This window comes from Argiope bruennichi, chromosome X1 (genome assembly GCF_947563725.1).
Source record: "Argiope bruennichi chromosome X1, qqArgBrue1.1, whole genome shotgun sequence".
NCBI classification, from domain to species: Eukaryota; Metazoa; Arthropoda; class Arachnida; order Araneae; family Araneidae; genus Argiope; species Argiope bruennichi.
In genome coordinates, this window is record NC_079162.1 from 77,016,803 (window position 1) to 77,030,507 (window position 13,705).

The following is a 13,705-nucleotide window of genomic DNA, read 5'->3' on the forward strand; positions in this document are numbered from 1 at the left end:
AACTAAACCAGACCGATGCTTGTTCGGTGGAATCGGATTTCGAAGTTGAAACCCTCTGATTCCGAAGCCGAGAGCTTACCACTAGGTCACTGTCGCCCTCAAGATATCGGACGATATCTCTATTAGGAGCTGAGAACCAAAGATCCTGTAAAATTTTATATCCTGTCATGAAGTTTATATAAGCGGAGGCATTCACAAATTTTTTTATTCTCTCTTTGGTGTATTGATCGTGCAGCGAGCTCTCTGACTGATCTGACAGCACTGTTGTATTTTGACTGTTAATTAATAACGTTTTTGTTTGCGTGTGTGTTGTCGATTACTGCAAATAATGTGTTTTTAAGCTTCGTTTTTCCCCGTTGAATAAGGCATTGTTATCCATTACCGAGCAATATATTGGGTAAGTAATAAAAAACTTTACAGATATATGAATCCCAGCCACCCCTTTGTTTCAACCAATCTAAATAAAATGACAGGTGCAATTGTTTGAAAGGACTTCTAGATTGTAATTAACAGTATTAATGAAACCTGAGCAGTTACAATGAAAATTTTCGAATGAAAAACCCACTTGGGAAAAAAACGTTATCAAAAGTTACAAAGAACAAGATCAGGTAACTAAAATCTGCGTAATACACATTGATGAACCTTTTTATGCAAAAGACAAATCATAAATGTTTAAAAAACAAATATAACTGCTAAACAATTTTGAGACAAAAAGGTCCATAAAATATTAGTCAATCGCTTAAAACATTCTTATTTTTAGTTTTTAAATCTATTTTAATTTCCGAAACTGACAAAGTTTTTTTTTTTTATTGCTGGTGGTAAAATGTAAGCTATTTTCTTATCATCCTTTATTAATCAATAACTATGTTATCTTCAAAAAGCATGGATAAAACAAAAAAAATTGCTCTATTCCATATTATAAAGCAATTGGAACAGAAGATACGAAATAATTGAAACAAAATAATCTTCAGAATAAGAAGACTTTCTTCTAAAATAATGTACTTAAAAAATAATTTGTAATAAATTTAAACACTCAGTACGTATTTTAAAACATTTCTGACAAATTACTTCTGCTTTCGAAATTGAAGTGTGACATATTTTAAAATACGGAAATTTGGATATTCGAAATTGAATCTTTTTTTTAATAATATAGGAATATATATTCGTCTTAAAAAATGAAATTCAAACAGGTTACTTCCATTTTTAAAACAACAAAAATTTGACATCGGAATTGAAATGCGGATAACAGGAATTAAACCTTATTTAAAATACCATAAGAATTTATAAATCTCCATTAATGGAAGAATCATATTTTGAACAAATCAAAAATATAAATGTACTATTAGATTTAGAAGCGCTATTAGAAACTCTGACTTGATATTAAATAATTGTTTAAAAAATACCAATTGATTTTGAGATTAGATTGTCAAAATGATACTTTTTTTAAATAATTGAAAGAAGAAATAATTCATTTTCAGATTACAATTCAAAACTATATTTTACTTCAAATAATTGATAAAAGAGTCGATAGATTTTCAGAATACATAAATTTATGCTTTATTTTAAATAATTGAAAAAAAATCAGAGCATTTTGAGATTTGGTACTCAAAAATATTCTTATTTTCAATAATTTAAAGAAAACCCTTAGATTCCTAGATTAAATATACAAATATATATTTTATTTCAAATAACTGAAAGAAAAGACATTAGATTTTAAGATTAAAGTAAACAAAAATTTTCTTTATTTTAAATAAATGGAAATCCCATTTATCGAGCTTAATTTTCCTTTTAGACAACAAAATTTATCAAAATTATATTGAACATGCTCCCGAAAAATTTTCTTTATTTTTTCTTTACTGCTGATAAGTTTATAAAAATAAAATTCTTGCTCCGATACCTTATTAATTACACTATGCTGTATCCATGCAAAGTGCAAAATTAAACCGGATATGTTTTATAATTAAATGCAATAGGAAATGATGTCGTCTCTTGATATTTCAGCGTGTAGAAGAAATGCAATAAATGTTTGTTTAAGATGTTAAGAGTTTTTTACTTCTAATACGAGAAGTTCTTTATATGAAAATATTGCAGTTATCAAAAAAGTCCATTCCCAGACTTTGATAAATCTTCATATATTAGATATTTCAAACTCTCTGAATCCAGAAAACAAGGTTTGGGAGTTTTGTCTGTGAATCCAATTATTCAAAAATGGAATGAGTTGACAAATGGAATGCTGTATTTGGTTTTCCACCAAAAGTATTAAAGTTCAGTATTAATGTTCAGTATTAAAGTTTGTACAAAACTCTTACCAGAGAAATCTATTTATTCTCATATATGGAAACGTTTATTAACTCTGAAATGCATCATGGTAGATAAATGAAATTTGGTATGTAGTTTTGAATCCAACTTTTCAGATTTCATAAAGTTTTAGATGCAATAAGTTAAACTCTCATTGGGGTGGTGCGAAAGTTTGGAAAGAGGGTGCCAGCGCAGGTGCGGTCCTAATCATCTGAGCTGAGTTTCAAAATTATGAGATCCGTCCCAAAATAGCCCTAATGTTACTTTAAAAAAGGGGCTTTAATATAACTGAACTGAACTGAATTGAAATGAATAAGTAAAATGAAAATGGTCCAAGATTTCAGATTCGATTTGCTTTATTATATTACGAAGTTAAACACAAAATGCATTATATCGTGCATGTATATGTAAAAGGCTAGAGAAGAACACGCCCCCGATTACATTATTGAATTTTACACCATTGGCTTTCATAATTACGCCGATATTTACCTTAATCTATAATTATTATTGTTGCTGTTTTACCGAAAAACTTATCTTGACTTGAAAGATTCAATCTTTAATTTCGTGAGACGTCTCGTTTAAGGAGAGAATATAATTTTATTTCATCATCATTTTGAATCTTGATCAAATGATGAGAACGGAACCTAAGTCGACACCCACGCTTCATATTTCCATACCAACCCAGCAAAATGGCATTACATGCTGATGATTACTCTAATGTGCATCAGTACACTGAGAATTTGGGGGGGGGGGAAATCGGCAATACTAGTGCAATGAAAAATTCATTCAAAAAAGCTTGTGTAGTCCTGTTCCTTAAGTCCTGTTCCTTAATTACGAATAAAGTTTCACCATTAGTTGAAATACTTGCAAATTTATCACCATAATGAATTTAAATGTTTAATGTTTTATTTAAATGGTGTATTTGTAATAAAAACCTGAAATAAATATTGTCCGGCAAACTCTGTATTAATAACGCTCCAAATGCTTTGTATGTTCCAAAATTTCTTCTCGATTTCCTTTACTACATCACGAAGATAAACACAAAACTCAACATATTGTGTAATGAAACAATAAAATAGTGTAGAGAGCATTTCTGCTAGTTTCTAAAATTAACGCATACACCATAATATATTCCAAAATTTCTACTCGATTTTCTTTACTACACCACAAAGCTAAATACAAAATTTAACATATTGTGTAGTTAAAAAAGAAAAGTGTGTTGAGAGCATTTCCACTTGTTTCTGAAATTAAAACTTACCTCGTAATACATTCCAAAATTTCTACTCGATTTCCTTTACTACATCGCGAAGCTAAACTTAAAACGCAACATATTGTGTAACTACAAAAGAATGTCGAGTTGAGAGTATTTCCACAAGTTCCTAAAATGAAAATATAATTCATATTATATTCCAAAATTTCTACTCAATTTCCTTGACTATATCGTGAGATTAAATTAAAAAAAATGTGTGCAACTACAGGAGAACGTCGAGTTGAGAGCATTTTTTGTGATTTCTAAAATGAAAACCTCCAAATATATCAAAAATTGATGTCCAGATAAGTATGATAAAATAATTTTAATTAGGAAATTTCAAATTTCGAATTTCAATTTACTTTTAAACATTAAATTATACCAAATTTCATACTTGTAGAATATAAGCTTATTTCAACAAACCATATCATTATGCTCCATTAATAGCAAATAAAAAAATTACTTACAAAAAATTTAAAATACCAGTGTGACACAAACATTGCAAAATTTGATAAAATTCCTAATTTAAGAAATTCTTCGGCCAATAAAAAAGTTTTGCGTAAAGAAATTAGTGTGTGCATTTTATATCACATAATTATGAATCGTGAATAACTATTGAGAAAAAAAAATGTCCCAGGTTGCCTAAAAAGTTGCAAAAAAATATCTGCCATTTTTAAGTTAGGAAATTCGTCTGACAGTTAAAAAAGTATTGAGTAAAAAAATTAGTGTCTGCATTTTATAACTCATAATTACAAATCATGAATAACTATTGAAAAAAATGTCCCAAGTTGCCTAAAAGTTGCAAAAAATATCTGCAATGTCGGGATGAATATTTGTTTTTGTCTACAGCACGATGATGGATTAAATTCCTTAACTCCAGGGAAATCTGACATAAACATAACAATGATATAAACTAAAGAAATACAAATTGTCTGTTGGCGTAGTAATCTGAAATACGCGTGGGGGCAAGGCGAAGGCTGCTTACTCTGCAAAGCCATGTATAAAAGTAAGACCTCTGCACACGCATGCAGCGAAATCGGAGTCCCAAAGGGCCCAAAGAAAACAGAATTCCTAATGTTGTCTTTGTAAGCTTTTTCTGTTTTTAGAAAAACAGAAATTCTTGTTTCCACAGCAGGGAAAAGCTTTAGTCCCTTTCTTCCTTTGTATCAAACGCCCTTATTTTTGTTTGGCATGTACATATACTTGACAGCCTTCATATAAAAAAAGGATTGGACAGGAAGAGTTGATTCTTACAATTTATTCTAAGAAATTATAAGATTATTTGCCCATTTTTCAGCCACAACATCTTGCCATTTTTAAAAAATTAATTTTTTTTAATATTTCGATGAAAAGAAACTCCAAATTTTTTAGTAAAAATATAAATTCTCTATTTTTGATCTATTTTTATTTTTTCTCCAAAAAACATAATACCATTATGTTTCATGCTATCAGAATTAAAAAAACGTTCATTCTTTTGCAAAAAATGCCAGATAAATAATTGATATATTCTTTCCTTAGATTCTACTGATATAAAAAGTAGAATATAAATAAACAGAAATGCAGCATGAAATACCCTAACTTTTGTTTTGAGTATATGCTGCATAATCTTTATGCAAAAAAGAATTCAGTGAGAAAATCTGATTCTTGAAATTTATTCTAGGGAATTATAAGATTATCTAACCATTTCTTAGCTAGTAAATCTTGCTACTTAAAAAAGATAGTTTTCCTTTTATATTTAGAGGGGGAAAACTCCAAATTTCTTAGTAGAAAAATAAATTTCCTACTTTTGATCCATTTTTATTTTTTATATAGAAAACATAATACAATTGTGTTTCAACTCTAATAATCAAAAAAACGTTCATTCCTTTGCAAAAAATACCAGATAATTAATTCATATATTCATTCCTTAGATTCTACTGATATTAAAAAATAGCATATAAAAAAATAAAAATATAGCTAGAAATACCCTAATTTTTGTTTTGAGTATATGCTACATAATCTTAATAATCTTTAGACAAAAAAACTATTCAGAGGGACAATCTGATTCCTGAAAATTATTCTAGGGAATTACAAGATTATTTACGCATTTCTTAGGAAGTTTCTCTTGCTATTTTTCATTTTCTTTTTATGTTTGGTAAAAAAGACTCTACTATATTTTTTAATAAAAACTTTGCCAATTTTTTATAGATTCTTTGCTAAGTATTTTTTCCCAAGAAACATAGCACAATTATGCTTCAAATTATCGTAGGCTTAAAAAAATTGTGCATTTAGTTGCAAAAAATACCAGTTAAATATTTCAACTGTTTTTGCTTAAAAACTAATTACATTAAAAATGATAAATGCTGTATTGTAATAAAAAAATTTAAAATTGTTTTATGCTCAGCCTTTTATTTCTCTGAAAAGATCTGAAAAAACTGAATAAAAATGTTTGGCAAAGATAATTAAATACAGATCAAAATACTAAACAAATTTTAAATCATATTTTTTCTTTGACATCTAAATTGTGACGCCTGTTATTTCATATAAAAAATACATTTTTAACACTAGCATTACTTTTTAAATAGTTTTTCAATCTCTATTGTGAGAGTCTCTTTGATAATTTTCTTACAATTCTGACATAAATCGTATTTGCAAAGAAATATCTGATAATGGCATTCATATGAAATTCGTTATTTAAACGTTAACAAGATTAATTTTTGGTTTGCTAAATAACGCTGTTGCAGAATTTTCGCCGCATGTATGTATTTGATAATTTTCTTAAATTTTTGACGTAAATGGGATATAAGAATAAATGGTAATGAGATTTATGAGTAGACTTAATAAGAAGAAAAGACTCGGTACCGAAGCTACAAAATTCGTCCCAAAATATCTCTAATGCAACTTCAGAACGGAATTTAATTAGAATAAACTAAATTTGGCTCCCAACGAAAAGAAGTGTTTAACCCTTATTAAGTTAAATTAAAATTTTATCTTTCATTTTTCTAAGCTTTCAGGACTTCTCATTTGATTAATATAAAAAAGACAATATATATTCTAGAATAAATATTGAAGAGCCATTTAAAATAATTCTTCTACAAATAAATAGTGCATTGAAAGTCCTTTATTGAACGTGTGAATATAATTGACCGACAAATTCTTATAAAAAGGAGTATCCTAACATTGCAAAAGCAAAAAACTCCACACCATTGACAGATTTCGCAAAAGAAAAGACAATATGCATTCTAGAATAAATATTGAAGAGCCATATAAAATAATTCTTCTACAAATAAATAGTGCATTGAAAGTCCTTCATTGAACGGGGGAATATAATTGACCGACAAATTCTAATAAACAGGAAAAATTCTTATAAAAAGGAGTATCCTAACATTGCAAAAGCGAAAAACTTCACACCATTTACAGATTTTGCAAAAGAAAAGTGTCTTCTTTATTTTAATTCGAATATACATACTGTTCGTTTCAGTACTCCGAAACTACCACTTTTCGATGATTTTACCTCTCTTAGGGGTGAAAGAGGAAAGGATGAACATATTTCCAAAATTCTTCGCCATTCTTTGGCCTTGATTTCCCCCATTAGATAATTCGCCATTTAGTTTTCGTTGTGTGTGTTTTTTTCGAGTGAGAATTGTATAATTTTTGACCGTACAATTTTATTTTAACTTAAACTTGCGCATTGATTTCTTATATGGCTAATTCAAGCTGCAAAAATAATAATAATAATAAACTTTTAAGAGTGACTCGAGGAAAACTTTACATATTATCATTAAATTTGAACGAGATTATCTACCGTTGTTAACTCAAAATGTTATCATAAAATTCAATAACAAATAACAAAAAAATGTTTTATCATTAAAAAAATTATTATTTTGTGAAAAAGGGAAATTAGCAAAAAATTCAGAACATAAATATTATGTTTTATGTTTAGACTTCTTATAGTAAATAAAAATTGCTCTAAAGTATTTTATTGTGAATTACTCTCTTTTCCTGCAATATTGCAAGTTATCCATTATTTTTGTGCCTCCTAAGTTAATCAGAGTTCAAGTTATTGTTAAATGTAGGCATCTCCTCCTTCTTCTATTTTTTCAGTTCCGCTATATTAACGCACAGTTTTGAAGCCGCACCAGGGCTATTTTGAGGTATACCTAGTAATTATGAACAGTGGTCAGATGATGAAGACAACACATGAGTTGGCATCCCCCCTCCAAGCTGCCTCACCACACCAGCAGGACATCTCTAGGCCCTGACGGATTTGGTCTGCACCAGGCCCGCTTCCAAACAGTTCTTCGGGGGAATAGGATTTCGAACCTGAAAATCTTCCGGTTTCGAAGGAGAAATCTTACCAACAGGCCTCCGCCATCTTTCCTCGCACTCCTATTTTGTCTAAACAAACGCAGAAATGAGCGGAAAGTTTTCGAATCTGACAACGAACATTTGAATGTTATTATATAATTTATACACGTTTCATATCCGCAAATCCAAAACAAATTCGAGCATTTTTCTATGTTTACAAACACATGGAACCGACACTGCAGTTCTAGACACAATCAAATATGTCACTATTTCTTTTAAAAAATGATTCAAAACTTATCATGAGCATGAGACAACGTATGTTTTTTTTAATATAATTTTGATAATAATCACAAGCTAATTGAAAATTATCTTCAAATATTGAAAAGACTTAAATACGATTCCAATGATTTATTTAATGAAACAAAATTTGTTTCTGATTTTTGCCATCCGGGCTCATAATATAACAAAATTTATTTAAAGATAATTTGCATGAATTACATTCAAATGTTATTACGGTTCTGAAAATTTTAATGTCCTTACCAAAATTTTGTAAGTAAAGTAGAAAAGTAAAAATGATGTAAAATTATAAAAAAGTAATAATAATTGCGTTAGATCTTGCATTAGTTAAGAGAAACTAATCTCTTTTTATTATCTTATTTATTTTTTCCGAATTAGCAAAAGAACTCAGTAGTGATATTATAACGAATTTGCAATAAAATATGTAAAAAAATAAAACAAAAATCAAGTATTGTAATCTTATTCTAATAATTTATTTATTAAAATGTTTTTTATGATTTTTAAAGCAGTTACTCTTTTTAATGCAATTAGTAATGATTATTCGTGTGATTAAAATGATAGCTTTATAAAAATAATTTTATTTTCATTTTCTAATTAATCTTCTATTCCTAATTACACTAATTTTTATGATGCAATAAACAGCAAAATGCAATAAATAATTATTTTGCAATATAAAATTTTCTTCAATACCTCCCCCCCCCCAAGAATCACTTCCCGTAGATTTTACTATAATTACTTATGAACAATATTATTTTTAAAGCGTTTGAATTAAAACTCTCAAATAATGATTTTAAATTCCTAAATAAATATTTATAATACTGATGTTTCTTTTTCTGCTGATCAATTTCTTCTTTTTTACAAACGGAAAGAAATTGAACGAAAAGATATTAAGAGCTCTTTGATAAAAGAGCATATTTAGATGAATAGCGAAACCGTTCAGCAAATCAATGTGGCTCCACAATTGACTTTGACTGTGTTTCAAAAGAATGCTGATACGAGATGAACTAAGACATGACATGTGAAAGGTTAGATAGTTTAAAAGCTTTAGTTGCGGACATTATGTCAGCACGAACTGGGCTTCATTAGTGACAGAAAAGCTCATTTTAAAAAGGAGACTCTTAAAATGAGTTACGTTATAGCCCAGCTTACTTATCTATAATACAAAAATGACAAGATTATATTTATTTAGAAAGATAAATGGAAAAAAAAGATTTATCATCAAAATTGGAATAAATTTCTCTGCCATATAACAATTATAAACATGTATATAACAACTATAAAACGCATATATTACACATTGAAAAATATAATAAAAAGACTGAAAAAAAAGCAAATCGAATTAAAATTTCCAGCGCGTTAATGCCCTATCTGGATTAGAAAACATTTTTAATTTAATATAGTTTAAATGTAAAACCATTTCAAAACTAGTGTCACTGAATTGTGTGTAAAAAGAAATAGTTGGAAATTTTATAGCTGCAACTTAGTTGTATGCATAATATAAAATGGATTGACAGTCTTTAGTTTATACTATAAGTTAGTTCTAATCCTAAATAACCTCCTAATAAATGGGCATGTCCAACCAAATCTAAGCAAAGATGCCATGATGCATTGTAAATCATCGTGTATTAGTCTGCGATTCGAAGCTGTGTAGTAATGATGTCCCAAACTAAGACACATTCCGAAGGAACATCTGGATATAGCGAAATTGTGATGTAACGGATATTACAGTGTTTAACAGAAATGCTCAAACGATTTGATTCCATTGATGAAGGAACCAAATAGTGGCATTTGTTACTGAATCGCAGAAGAGATTCTTAAAGTTAATAGACCATTCCAAATGTATTTTCAATATAACAGATGATGCTTTAGGTATTTACAGTTCAATATTGCCAGCAAAAGCTTGTATACGACTCAAAATTTATAAATGTTTCAAGCACATATTTATGTTATGTCAGCCGAAATTATACGGCTACCACCATTAAATTTCTAATTTGCCAACAATTACCAATATACCCCCATTAAATAATTATAAACTGTGAGTTTTCAAGTTTCAAATCTTTGCATCAAATGTTACACAGAGTGCCCTAAATACTTGACTTCAATTATGATTCAGTAAATTTTGATCGGAGACAAATGCATTGAACTGATAGTTGTTTACAAAAAGGTATTTAATTTGATAAAACTGATGACTATCTCTTACAAAATACAAAACTGAAGTTTTTACAAATTTCTGTACACAGAAATTTCCCTTAAGTTAAATGAAGATTTCCCATATTCTAACCAGGTGATTACACAATTGCTGTGATGTATTAAGAATGTCCTAAAAATAAGAAAATAATCAATGCTGGCTTAGAAAGTTTATTTATATCTCTCAAAGGAGGTATAAATAACTTTGATGACCTTTGACTCTAACGTCAAAGAAAATACAACACCACCTTTATACGATGCATATATTCTGTATTTCGAATTAATTAAACACTGGCTTCCAACAAAAGCACTCTATTTAAAGTGAAAATTTAAGTATCCAATTTAATCCCTTACTGTAGAACAAAATCCAGATATCGTCTGCACAAAAAAATACCATAGTATTAGTGGATGAATTTAACAGTTTCATTGAAAAATAACTAGAATTTATTTATTTTATTTCATTATTATCTTAGGGTCTTTACAGAGAAAAAAAATAGGATCACCACATTTTTACTAATAATCAAAGATTTTGGAAGATATTAAATAAATTATTTTTCGGCATTTCGCTTAAACAAAGATTTATATCTTGATACAGAATCATATATGTAAAATACCACTTTCTTGTTGATCTTCGGATACACTGAAAAAATTAATTACTGATTGTTTCGAAATTCAAAGTTAAAATTGAAATGAAAATCACACCCTTTAGGAGACATCTGTCTACACAATATGTTCATTATCTTTTCAACAATGTGAATTCGAACAAGAAAGTAAATTAATCTTTTGTTGATGTGCCGAAATATTTTGAATATCTATTATAATGTTGGATTGAATTCAAAAGAAGGATTTCTTCATTTTATTTAATCTCCTAAATCTTCTCACAATTCTTAAATAAAACTCAGAACGAGAAAATTATCTGACTTAGAGTTTTTTGATTAAATGCTTATTTTTTTAATAATTCAAAGCTTAATAACTTTGTTTATGATTTGTTTGATTTTATTTCTTTTCCAGCTTGAATAGATTTTATTAATATTAATGTAAATACAAGTATTTATTTTAACATCATTTGCATTTTTTGTTTATTTATTTTTTGCTGCATTTCTTCGTATTTCGCATTAAGTATTTGTTTGCTTATTTAGCTGTAGTTGTTTAAGTGTCGCATAGATTAGTAAAATGAATTTAAATTTTAAAATAGATAAAAGATTCAATTCAAAAACAATTAAAAGAGATAAATAAAATCCCTATAAGGTTTTAATATATGTGATGTAAAAATAACATTAAAAAAAGTTTAGAAGGGAAAAAAGTTTTTCGCTTTTTTTTTATGTTGATATGTTTTATGTACTTGCTCATAGTAGTCATATAGTAGTGGAGTTTGAAAATTTGAATTTCCTTGCTTCTTCAAAACTCCATTCTCAGTTTCTGTAGCTTTTTTCAATGAAAAAATTAATATTTATAATGAAATAAAGTTTGATGTTATTATGAAATAAAATACACAGATCAGCAAAAAAAATATTTTTTGGAAATTGCTTTAATTTTGATCGCTCTTTTTTTATTTCTATTATTACTTTAAATAGTGATTCAAAAACTGGAAATTGATTTTTTTTTTCCTTATCACTATTTTTTTTTAATTTTGTAGGAAATAACTCAGAACAAAATGTTTTAGCATTTTTATTTTTATTTAATGATCTCTTAAGTGCATACTTTGTTTTTATATCCTAGCTCTCTCATGAGTTAAGCGGCAAATGTTTTCATGAAAAAGTGTAAAATTCCTTATGGTAGAATTTTATCTTCTTCTGGATTGCTTTTTATTTTCATTTCTCATTTTTGTGAACTTACATGAAAGTATCATTTAACAGTTTTCGGCAATAGTCAATAATCATGCTGCTATTTCACCTTTTCCGATATCGCCTTGCCGTTTTCTTTGCGTCTTGGTGAAATCTTTAATCTTGCTCTATGCAGATTGTATCTAAATTTTCAGATTAATAATGCAGGTGTAAAAAGGAAAAAAGGAGCCTTTAAGTTCATATAGCATCTCACATTCCATTCTTCTCATATTATCCACATATTATATCTTGAAATTTACCAACTTTTCTTCGAAAAAAGCTTTTTATTACTAGTTTGAAACATTTTTAAGTTTTTCTCCCATTTTTTTTATATTATTATTATTATGAGCTCAAAATTTTAATCATTCATCAATTACCTGATATCAGATATTACAAATCCTTTCCCTTCACTTTGTTTCAAATACGCCTTTGAAAAATTCACAAAGGCATTTGAAGCACTTTCCTTCTAGTAAAATTTCTTTACAAATTTGATTTATAGAGCCTAATTTTCTATGGAGCGGTGGAAATGAAAGCTTTTATGGATTAATCAATCTTTCCCTTAGAATACCTTTGATTTCAGGTTTCAGTATCTTCTCATCTTCAAATTTCATACCAAAATGAGCGATGTATACTTTTCCACAAAATCTAAAATGCCCCATTGTTTTTGTTTTTATTAATGTATAGACAACACAAGCATGACAGAAACAATTTGTTTTTAACTCAACCTCAGGAAGTCATTTCTCCCCACCGCAGCAAAAACTAAAAGTAAAAAGCGCTCCTGCTCAAAGCTCAAAATAATATACATGTATACGTACAACTGAGAAAAATATTGATGGGAGAGTATGAAAAAAAACAGGAAACAGAGAGATATGACGAAGAAGTAGCAAGAGGATAGACAAACATCAGTAAGCTAATAACATGATTTTAACTTGGAATCACAGGTTTTATTTACTCTCTTGCGTCTAATATAGAATAACTTATCTGATTAGAAGATAATTCAATATAAACAACGGTTTATTCTTTCATGGATGGAATTGATATAAAGCCAATTATTATTTAAAATCTAAAATATGCTTTATAAATTCATACAAATAACATTACTTTCCTATTAAATATACAAAATGTGTGCAAATTAAATTTATGATAAAATTGTAGTGATGTAATTTTTTAATAATTTTTTCGGTAATTAACATCCAAAAATTAATTTTCTAGAAATTTTTTCATCCCATACCTGCTTTTTTTCCCTAGTTAAATGCAACAGTTTAAGCTTTATTCCCAATATATTCTTCTCTGACTTGCTCTAAGTTTTTTCAAAGAAACTTTTATCCAATAATCGAATTGGAGCAATTAATTAAAAAAAATTCTTTTCACTCTGAAATTATTAAATTTCCCATCATTTGTGTGAAAATTAAAACTCTTATAAGGGTTGTTTTTCTTGCTTTTATTTTTGAGATTTGACTGAAAAAAAGAATTCATGGCTAAATTTTTTTCTGAATTTAAACTAATCTGTTTGAGTTTTTTGAGCAGCAAATTTTTGTTTTCTACTTACATCAAACTACTGATA